This window comes from Rhinoderma darwinii, chromosome 8 (assembly GCF_050947455.1).
Source record: "Rhinoderma darwinii isolate aRhiDar2 chromosome 8, aRhiDar2.hap1, whole genome shotgun sequence".
Classification (NCBI taxonomy): Eukaryota; Metazoa; Chordata; class Amphibia; order Anura; family Rhinodermatidae; genus Rhinoderma; species Rhinoderma darwinii.
This window is the reverse complement of record NC_134694.1, coordinates 10,145,226-10,157,167: the sequence shown is the minus strand read 5'-3', so window position 1 is coordinate 10,157,167 and position 11,942 is coordinate 10,145,226. Positions and strand designations below refer to the sequence as shown.

At 46.2% G+C, this 11,942-nt stretch overlaps 1 protein-coding gene across 4 annotated transcripts in view; it reads left to right on the top strand.

Moving 5' to 3' along the window:
- The window catches only part of LOC142659187 (uncharacterized), a 186,550-nt gene that overhangs the window by 123,319 nt on the left and 51,289 nt on the right, over positions 1-11,942 (top strand). Inside the window, exon 1 of one of the 4 annotated variants that reach the window (XM_075835048.1) lies at positions 1,569-1,623. The exons of the other annotated variants lie outside the window; for them this stretch is intronic. The gene's annotated coding sequence lies outside the window, so the exon portion shown is untranslated. Of the gene's footprint in view, positions 1-1,568; positions 1,624-11,942 lie in introns of those variants that run through there. 4 annotated transcript variants of the gene reach the window in all.

Sequence of the window (11,942 nt, the reverse complement as noted above, 5' to 3'; positions counted from 1 at the left end):
TAGGCCTCGGACTGTCAGGGCATGCTGGGAGTTGTAGTTTCATAACTGCTGGTGAAACACAGATTGGAGCGCCCAAAGGTCTTTGGCATTGCTAAGAAATTTGGTTGGGCCAGGGCTCTACGGCATTTATACGTGTGCGATAATCACATATGAGCGTGCCCGGGAAAACACATTGTGATATTATGCACTATTATATGTAATGTATTCCTTTAGGACCGCATGACATCACATGTACGTGTGATGTCATGTATCTGCGTTATCATGATTACAAAATATCCAGTGTTGGAATTTTTTGCTAAAGTTGCATGAAAGTAATTGAATGCACTTCCCCCTACGTACAAATATTGCAGCTAGCATATCGCATGGGTGTTTGCGCAGATATCTTGCATGCGATATGTCTCCGTGGAGCACCACAGCATTACGGCTGCGTTTACTAATCTTCTGACATGTGCCGGATACATTTGGAGCTGTATTTCACGTTTGAAAGCTTCCACTCACAGGGAATGGACATAGACTCCTGGTCACCTTTAGGCCTTGTTCACACATTGCAGATTTTGCGTGGATTTTTTTTTAAGCCAAAACCAGGAACGGAACCTAAACAGAAGAAATAGGAAGGCCTCAAAGGTCTGCTCTACTGGATCCAATTCTGGTTTGCATGCAAAACCGGCACTGTGTGAACAAGGCCTTAGGGTATGTTCATACTTTATCGTATACGGTGCAGATTTTCTGTTTGGATTTACGGGTGGAAAATCCACAGCGTATTACAATCGCATCCACACGCTACAGAAACTGATACACTGAAAACGTTCAGAAATTGACCTGCGGTGTGGATTATAAATGTCAATTCATGCTACGAATTCGCTGCGCATATGTTGCAGCGAAGGGAAATTAAATTTAGCAACAAATGCCATTGTTTGGGGAATTCCCTGCGATTACAAAGTGTATATTTGCAGGAAATTCCACATGTTAAAAAAATAAATATAATAATGCCAATACTTAGGCCCCCTGCACACGACCGCGCCCGTAATCATGGTCCGTATTTCATGGGCTGTGCTCCCATATAAAGTATGGGAGCACGGTCCATAAAAAGCAAAAAATAGGACATGTCCTATCTTTGCAGAGCCTTTCTAGGAAACAGGACACCTCCCAGCAAATATACGGGAAGGTGTCCGTGGTCAATAGAAATGAATGGGTCCGTAATGACGGATGAATTTCTATAGTCATGTGCATGGGGCCTTACCTCTTGTGGCGCTGCCATAGCAGTGCGTCCCTGCCAGTGCGTCCCTCTGTGACCAGGCGGTCTCCTGTGATGACGTTTAATTACGTGTGACCCCTGCAGCCAATCACAGGAGACCGCCTGGTCACAGAGCAGCCGGTAGAGCGGAGGCACGTTGCTATGGCAACACCCGGAGAGGTACGTATAGTCCTTTTTATTTTTCTGGCGCCATTAGGTGACAATATTCGAACAGATTTTGGGTCACCTACGCTGTGAGAGTACCCTAAAAGTGGTTTTCGACTCCTGATGGAAGTATAAAATTAGTAAAAGAATTATTTTCCCTTTTTCTTACTTGGTTCTGATAAAACTCGAGGATCGTACAGTCGCAGCATCATCTACAATAGCCGGTATCTTGCAGTTGATGTCCCTTTAACAATCTAATGGAAAACAAATTATTATAATGGCCAGATTGGGGGCGAATAGTCCTGCCTTTGGCCTAGATGACCAACGTCCAGATCTATCTGTACCTGTATAGTGCTATACAAGTGTTTACCCCACATTATTGTATTCAGGTATTCTCATCTTAAGATACAGTATCTAACTCATATAGAGACTAGGAATCCTATTGATCATCAAGCACCAGACGATCATGATCATACCAGCAGAGATTTCCTGTATCATGGGCCTCCAGGTCAGAATAACCCCACTTGCAAAGTCCTTTTTTAGGTCGAAGCTGACCATCGAGGTAATGATAACCATCGAAGGGGTTTTCTCACTAAAGAGAGTCATGGCATAATGACCGCTGGGACCCTTACGATCCGCCGTGTGATGGGACGTAGTGCTGGTTAAGCGCTGCTGCTCCTTCACAGATTTACCCTGCACAGCAACGCTCCCGGACACCCGCTGCGCAGGGAATTGCAACACAGCTACCTTCACTTGAATGGGGGCTAAACTAAAGGGACCTGGATCTTTCCATTCTCACGATCTACATATGTCTCAGAGATCAGACCCTACCGATCATAATATTATGGCATATTCTAGTCATATCCCATAAAATTATTAGATGGGAATACCCCTGTAACCTTCTGACCATAAGTGACAATTGTTAAAGGGGCACTTTGGGCAAAACTCTGATACACTGTGTTTTGTCTAGTACAGGACCTGAGGGGGCGGGGCGTGACACAGGAATTCTCTCTAGTGTTCTGTTATTTCCTGTGTCATGCTCCGCCCCCTAGGCGTAAGGCATAGTATAAAATTGGGGCAAATTTTACATCAGAATCATAGGGAGCTGGTGACCGCTCATGGAAAACTCGACTGAGTATATATAACCTGAAGGTAAATAGTTTTTACAAGCATCAAGGAATATGGGTGGACGTGTTGAGTGACTGACGCAGCCCAGCGTGAGATCTGGGCTGTGACGTGACTGCTGTCCTTCCTCTGTCCCTATGCAATAAATAGAATCTGTGGTGACACAGCAAGGACCTAGCACCTGTGTAGGGAATGTACCCAACGGTGATTCAATATCTTCATCTGGTATAACATGTATATGTCAAAACTGAGAGTAATGGTTCACTGTATCATAAATGGATACTGTAAAGAGCAACCCCACCTGGATCTGCAGGATGTGCGACCATGGAGTGAAGACCCCTCCCCATACATATTACTCTTCTTAGTGGATTCCACTATTTTTTTGGGTCTGATCAATTCACAATTTAATGTACCTTGGGGTTTTCCAGGCACCTTCTAGCATCCACCCTGGTAGGGAAACTAGATCGCCCACATTCAATTTTATTAGACAATTCTTTTGTTTTTTCCTAGTATAGTCAGCACTGCAGGCATGTATAAGGCCAGGTTCACATGGTGCTTTTTGCATGCTGATTCCAATACTTTTTCTGCCTCGGAATCGGCGTGAAAAACGCCTCTGTTTTGGCTCATGGCAGCATGAAAGATGCGATCAGCCGAAGGACGATCGTCGGGTGATCGCTGCCATGTTTACACAGGCCAATGATTGGGAATGAGCGTTCATATGAACCCTTTGTTCGCCTGATCTTCGGCCCATATAAAAGGGCCTTTAGTTGACAAACGCTTCCATCTTCATAGGGGTCAATATGCTGGGCTGAGCAGAATGTGCATGTTAATGGGAGGATATAAGATGATAGTGACCTGTCAGAAATGGAGAGATGCCTCTGATATTGATAGAGGTACGTGATGAGGCGTTGGGTATGAGGTGCCTCACTTATGCCACTCGTTCACAATGAGTTTAGTCTCCAGTAATACTTAGGACAGTGATTTACTGTTTTACAACACGCTCAACACACAGATTTACATTCTTCATGTGTTTACAGAGGACACAATAACGTATGATGAAACCCCCACTGTCTGCCTGTAACAATAGTCCTCATGAAAACACTCCCCGTAACGCAGGAGAAATTGCTGGTCTGGACTTCTGTGTTCTCAATAACAGGAGAAGCTAAAAAACACATTATTATTCTGTGTTATCCAATCAGCCGTGTCACAGTCACCATAAAAGATGGTTGTCAAAGACCATTGTCCAACACACAGATGTTAGTAGCCAGGCAGAAATAACGCACAAATCCCTTGCCTATAGGGGAACGTACAAATAGGGATAGCGCTGGATATTCAGAAGCAGTTCGTCAGAAGTTAAATCCTAGAAAGTTTTTAGAGTTTTACATTTTTTATATATGCCCAAATAATATAGCCATACAGTAGAAAAATGATATAGCCATACAGTAACCAAATAATATAGCCATAGTCTAATAATATAGCCATACAGTAGGAAAATAATATAGCCATACAGTAGAAAAATAATATAGCCATAGTTTAATAATATAACCATACAGTAGCCTACTAATATAGCCATACAGTAACCTAATAATATAGCCATACAGTAGCCATCTAATAATATAGCCATACAGTAACCTAATAGTATAGCCATACAGTAGAAAATAATATAGCCATATAGTAGCCAAATATAGCCATACAGTAGAAAAATAATATAGCCATAGCCTAATAATATAGCCATACAGTAGCCAAATAATATAGCCATACACTAGCCTAATAATATAGCCATAGCCTAATAATATAGCCATACAGTAGCCAACTAATAAAGCCATACAGTAGCCTAATAATATAGCCATTCACTAGCCAAATAATATAGCTATACAGTAGCCAAATAATTATGCTATACAGTAACAAATAATAGTGCCATACATTTCCCAAATAATAAATGATAAGAAGTGCTACATCGTGCCCATATGATAACATAAAAGCCACAAATAATGTTACAAATTCTCCAAATAAGTGACATACAGTAACCAAATAATAGTGCCGCATAGTACCAAATAATAGTGACATACAGTAACCAAATAATAGTGAAATACAGTAACCAAATAGTGCCGCATAGTACCAAATAATAGTGACATACAGTAACCAAAGAGTGCCACATAGTACCAAATAAGTGACATACAGTAACCAAATAATAGTGCCGCATAGTACCAAATAATAGTGACATACAGTAACCAAATAATAGTGACATACAGTGACATACAGTAACCAAATAATAGTGCCGCATATTACCAAATAATAGTGACATACAGTAACCAAATAATAGTGACATACAGTAACCAAATAATAGTGACATACAGTAACCAAATAATAGTGCCGCATATTACCAAATAATAGTGCCATACATTTCCCAAATAATAAATGATAAGAAGTGCTACATCGTGCCCATATGATAACATAAAAGCCACAAATAATGTTACAAATTCTCCAAATAAGTGACATACAGTAACCAAATAATAGTGCCGCATAGTACCAAATAATAGTGACATACAGTAACCAAATAATAGTGAAATACAGTAACCAAATAATAGTGACATACAGTAACCAAATAATAGTGACATACAGTAACCAAATAATAGTGCCGCATATTACCAAATAATAGTGACATACAGTAACCAAATAATAGTGACATACAGTAACCAAATAATAGTGACATACAGTAACCAAATAATAGTGACATACAGTAACCAAATAATAGTGACATACAGTAACCAAATAATAGTGCCGCATATTACCAAATAATAGTGACATACAGTAACCAAATAATAGTGCCGCATATTACCAAATAATAGTGACATACAGTAACCAAAGAGTGCCGCATAGTACCAAATAATAGTGATATACATTGCACACTACACAAATGTTATTGACATTACCCATATAATAGTGCCATAAATTCTTCAAAGAATAGAACAAATGACATATAACTTATAATATTACTAGCCATATCAATGCACCTATAATAAAATCAGCCATATCAGTTCCCATATAACCGTGCCATATAAGTCACAAATAATAGTGCCATCACTTCTTCAAAGAATAGTGACACACTGGGGCCAAACAACATATACAACATATACTGTATAATATTACTAGCCATATCAGTGGCCATATAATACAATATGCCATAATAGTGCCCATATAACCGTGCCATATAGGTCACAAATAATAGTGCCATCAATACTTCAAAGAATAGTGACATACTGGGGACAAATAACACTCTCATATAATATAAAATCAGCCATATTAGTGTTCATGTACCAATGTCATTTATTGTGGCCATGTAATAATGTCAGCCAGAGTGCCCTGTCACAGGGGGTAAGAAAGCTTCGCTATGGGGTACTTATGAGGACTCTAGTAAACAGCCCCCTATATCTCAGCTTCCTGGACCAATGTGAGTGTCGCATGGAAGAAGTTGGGATATTGAGGTTATTTGCAGTGGAGTTAGGTTTTTAACATACAATATATGATGTAATATATACAAATAATATATATAAACTATGACAGTACTACTAGGACCAGGTCACTGAGGACATGAAGTTCATTAACCACAACTGTTCTGAAATTGTGTAAGAGGCCTCATGCATGTGCATTTACAGTCCGGGAATCCTCCGCACTAATGTTCTGTGTCCTATGTAGGTCAGGGAGAAATCATATGCTTCTCATTGTAGTATCATTTATGGTCTAAGCGCCAGATATTCAGTGCTGATGGGCATTACACAAGTTATTTCCCATCTCACCAGGATAGCCGATAAGAATGAACCACATAATCGCTCCTATCACATGATGATCCTCCTGATCAGACCAGTGAAGGCGGAATCACCCTGACTGTCAGTATGGAAGTATGTACTCCAGCACGTGGGAGAGAACTGCATCCCATACCTATCTGGAGGTAAGATCTCGGGGCCAGGTGGTACCCAATAGGGAAATCGACAACCTTCACCTACACACATTATATTTGTGCCCTAAAATGACAGCATGTGTAAAGGTCCTTATACGCGGGCCAGTTATCTGGCAAATGAGCGCTGACAGAACGCTCGTTCCCGATAATTGCCCTGTGTAAATAGGGCAACAATCAGCCGATGAACGGGCAAACGCTCGTTCATAGGCTGATTGTATTGTTTATGCAGCCGAAAAATATTATCATTGTCGGCAGCAAATTTTGGTATGTAAACAGGGAGACGCGCTGCCGACATGATAGAATTGTATGGAGACGAACGATTGTAGTAACGAACACTCGTCCCCATACATAGCTGCTTGTGAAAGGAGCAGACGAGCGCTAATCATCGAACTGTCTCGATCGGCGCTCGTTTACGCGGCCCACGTTGGGCGATGTAAGAAAACCCTAAAGGCCCTGTTACACCAGCTGATAATCGGCTGATGCAGCGAGCGCCGATCAACGACACATTGTTGATCGGCGCTCATTTGCTCCTGTCACACGGAGCTATGGATGGGGACGAGTGGTCGTTACTCCAATCGCTCGTCCCCATTCATTATTATTATGTCGGTAGCGCGTCTCTCTGTTTACACAGGGACATATGCTGCCGACAACAATAATATTTCACTTTTTTTAAATTATACGATCAGAAGATGATCAAGCGTTTACACAGGGCAATTATAGGCAACGAGCGCTCTATGCAGGGGCGTAACTAGGAAAGACTGGGCCCCATAGCAAACTTTTGACTGGGGCCCCCCCTCCCGTGGGTGTCGCACAACCCCCCCCCCCTTGTAGATAGTGCCTTTTTTACAGCCCCCCTGTAGATAACGCCATAGAGCCCCCCTGTAGATAGCGCCATACAGCCCCCTCCCTGTAGATAGCGCCATACAGCCCCCCTGTAGATAGCGCCATACAGCCCCCTCGTGTAGATAACGCCATACAGCCCCCCTGTAGATAACGCCATACAGCCCACCCCCTGTAGATAGTGCCATACAGAGGGGGCTGTATGGCACTATCTACAGGGGGTGGGCTGGCTGTATGGCGCTATCTACAGAGGGGGCTGTATGGCGCTATCTACAGAGGGGGCTGTATAGCGCTATCTACAGAGGGGGCTGTATGGCGCTATCTACAGAGGGGGCTGTATGGCGCTATCTACAGAGGGGGCTGTATGGCGCTATCTACAGAGGGGGCTGTATGGCGCTATCTACAGAGGGGGCTGTATGGCGCTATCTACAGAGGGGGCTGTATGGCGCTATCTACAGAGGGGGCTGTATGGCGCTATCTACAGAGGGGGCTGTATGGCGCTATCTACAGAGGGGGCTGTATGGCGCTATCTACAGAGGGGGCTGTATGGCACTATCTACAGGGGGTGGGCTGTATGGCGCTATCTACAGAGGGGGCTGTATGGCGCTATCTACAGAGGGGGCTGTATAGCGCTATCTACAGAGGGGGCTGTATGGCACTATCTACAGGGGGTGGGCTGTATGGCGCTATCTACAGAGGGGGCTGTATGGCGCTATCTACAGAGGGGGCTGTATAGCGCTATCTACAGAGGGGGCTGTATGGCGCTATCTACAGAGGGGGCTGTATGGCGCTATCTACAGAGGGGGCTGTATGGCGCTATCTACAGAGGGGGCTGTATGGCGCTATCTACAGAGGGGGCTGTATGGCGCTATCTACAGGGGGTGGGCTGTATGGCGCTATCTACAGAGGGGGCTGTATGGCGCTATCTACAGAGGGGGCTGTATGGCGCTATCTACAGAGGGGGCTGTATGGCGCTATCTACAGAGGGGGCTGTATGGCGCTATCTACAGAGGGGGCTGTATGGCGCTATCTACAGAGGGGGCTGTATGGCGCTATCTACAGAGGGGGCTGTATGGCGCTATCTACAGAGGGGGCTGTATGGCGCTATCTACAGAGGGGGCTGTATGGCGCTATCTACAGAGGGGGCTGTATGGCGCTATCTACAGAGGGGGCTGTATGGCGCTATCTACAGAGGGGGCTGTATGGCGCTATCTACAGAGGGGGCTGTATGGCGCTATCTACAGAGGGGGCTGTATGGCGCTATCTACAGAGGGGGCTGTATGGCGCTATCTACAGAGGGGGCTGTATGGCGCTATCTACAGAGGGGGCTGTATGGCGCTATCTACAGAGGGGGCTGTATGGCGCTATCTACAGAGGGGGCTGTATGGCGCTATCTACAGAGGGGGCTGTATGGCGCTATCTACAGAGGGGGCTGTATGGCGCTATCTACAGAGGGGGCTGTATGGCGCTATCTACAGAGGGGGCTGTATGGCGCTATCTACAGAGGGGGCTGTATGGCGCTATCTACAGAGGGGGCTGTATGGCGCTATCTACAGAGGGGGCTGTATGGCGCGATCTACAGGGGGGGCTGTATGGCATTATCTACAGAGGGGGCTGTATGGCGCTATCTACAGAGGGGGCTGTATGGCGCTATCTACAGAGGGGCCTGTATGGCGCTATCTACAGAGGGGGCTGTATGGCGCTATCTACAGAGGGGGCTGTATGGCGCTATCTACAGAGGGGGCTGTATGGCGCTATCTACAGAGGGGGCTGTATGGCGTCATCTACAGAGGGGCTGTATGGCGTCATCTACAGAGGGGGCTGTATGGCGTCATCTACAGAGGGGGCTGTATGGCGCTATCTACAGAGGGGGCTGTATGGCGTTCCCTACAGGGGGGACTGTATGGCGTTCCCTACAGGTGGGACTGTATGGCGTTCCCTACAGGTGGGACTGTATGGCGTTCCCTACAGGGGGGACTGTATGGCGTTCCCTACAGGGGGGACTGTATGGCGTTCCCTACAGGGGGGACTGTATGGCGTTCCCTACAGGGGGGACTGTATGGCGTTCCCTACAGGGGGGACTGTATGGCGTTCCCTACAGGGGGGACTGTATGGCGTTCCCTACAGGGGGGACTGTATGGCGTTCCCTACAGGGGGGACTGTATGGCGTTCCCTACAGCGGGGACTGTATGGCGTTCCCTACAGGGGGACTGTATGGCGTAATCTACAGGGGGGACTGTATGGCGCTATCTACAGAGGGGGCTGTATGGCGTTATCTACAGAGGGGACTGTATGGCGTTATCTACAGGGGGGACTGTATGGCGTTATCTACAGGGGGGACTGTATGGCGCTAACGCCATACAGTTCCCACTGTAGAGAACGCCATACAGTTCCCACTGTAGAGAACGCCATAAGCCTCCCCTGTAGGGAACGCCATACAGCCCCCCCCTGTAGGGAACGCCATACAGCCCCCTCCTGTAGGGAACGCCATACAGCCCCCTCATGTAGGGAACGCCATACAGCCCCCTCCTGTAGGGTACGCCATACGGCCTCCCCGTTGGGAACGCCATACAGCCCCCCCCCCCTGTAGGGAACGCCATACAGCCCCCCCCCCCCTTGTAGGGAATGCCATACAGCATCTGTATACTCCTCTAGAAGCAATGTTTCTGGAGGAGCATTTCTCTAATTCAGAATGCAATTTATTGTATCCCAATTATTTATCTTATGTTCCCGCATGAAACCGTGAGAAAAAAAACCTGTGTATGTCCCTGGTATAAGCCAGTCGACTTCTAGGGGTGCTCTATTATGTATTCGTAGAACGTGGATCTTTAGTACAGCCTGTGGATGACAGCGACGGGAAATATGCCCTCTGAGGCTGTGTTTACAGCAGTCTTTATCTTTCTAAGGCACAACCGACACAGAGAAGAAGAAGGGGGAATTTGATTTCCCTGTTGATACTCCATTATTGGATTACTCTCACTCAGCGTCCCCAACCCCCCCAAAAAAATGCGACCTACAGGGTGTCCTACAAAAGACATGTATCCCCTATCCACAGGATAGGGGACACATGTGTGATCGCTGGCAGCAATAGTGAGAACGGGGGACCGAAAGTCCCCCAAGTTCTCCATGACTAACCTCTGACTTCCGGCGTCTGCGCAGCTTAATAAAAATGAAAGGAGCGCTGGTCACGCATGCGCAGAAGCGCAACCGGCGCTCCATTCATTTCTACGGAGCTGCCGACAGACCCCGGAAGTCCGAGGTTTGTGATGGAGAACTTCAAAGGACTTTTAGTCCCCCGTTCTCCCTATCAATGCCAGCGATCACACATGTATCCCCTATCCTGTGGATAGGGGATACATGTCTTTTGTTTACTGGCAGAGCGGGGAGATACCTCCCTGCTCTGCCGTAGTGATCAGTGGCGTCGCGCTGTAGCAGCCATAGCGGCTTCTAGCGGAGCCTCCGGCCATGGTGGGGGCCCGTGCCGGCGGGCGACACGGGCCCCCTCATGCCGCGGGCCCCGTAGCAGCCGCTACTGCTGCTACGGTGGTAGTTACGCCACTGGCTCTATGATCTCTCGTCTGCACGATAATCGTCCAGTGTAAAACCCCCTTAACATATCTGGATGTTCTTCTGCATATTGGGCACCAAAAGATCCAAAGATTATATCTCCAGACCGGCACCTTTTGTGCACTCCCATCAGATAGTAAGACAATAAGAGTGATAATCTCACTTCTTTAGTTAAAGAAGCACTCCGGTGTATTTTTTTTTACCACGCCATCTTAAAATGTGGTGACATGTAGAGTAATGTTGTGTATCAACTTACCTGGTGCCGTATTTCACGTGTAGTCGCTCCATTCCAGGCCACGTGATCTTCACACCGACTCCCTCAATCCTACAACGTCTACCGTAGAAACCGGAGGTCAGTTTCTCAATGAAAGTCTATGACACTTCCATCGAGACTCCCATAGACTCGTATTGAGAGACTGACTTCCGGTCCCTACAGCAGACGCTGTAGGATTCAGAGAGTGAGAGTGAAGATTACGTGACCCAGTGGCGGCCCGGAACGGAGTGGCTACTCGTGATATACAACAACAGGTAAGTAGATACGCAACATTACACTACATGTCACCACATAGCGGGAATGAGGAGCCCTCCTAGTAGGGAAATATTCCCTAAAAGGGCATTAAACTATGGATTGTCCAACTGTGGACCATATCTTTAAAAGGGGTTCTCCACTTTGGACAATCCCTACTTGTTAGAATCACTTCACAATATGCTAATCATATAGTGTCGTCTCCCCCTGCTTCATCCCACATCGATCAGCTGTAATTTGTAGGGAAAACTGGCAGTAAGTGTTCAATTTCTCTGCAGCGCCACCACAGGATATACAAAGCATTACACAGTGTCCATTCATATAAATGTGTTGTCTGAGTAATGCAGGACATGACAGGTCCTCCAGAGAGAGAGAGACGCTCTTTGTAATCGTTGTCCACTATGGCCAAGAGATGAGGATCCTGAACAGAGAACCCCCTCTATTCCTTCATAATTCCCTAATAGGGTGTATGGAAATGGGTTTTCTAAACTGGACCAGACTGACTAGGTCTGTCACGGAGAATGACG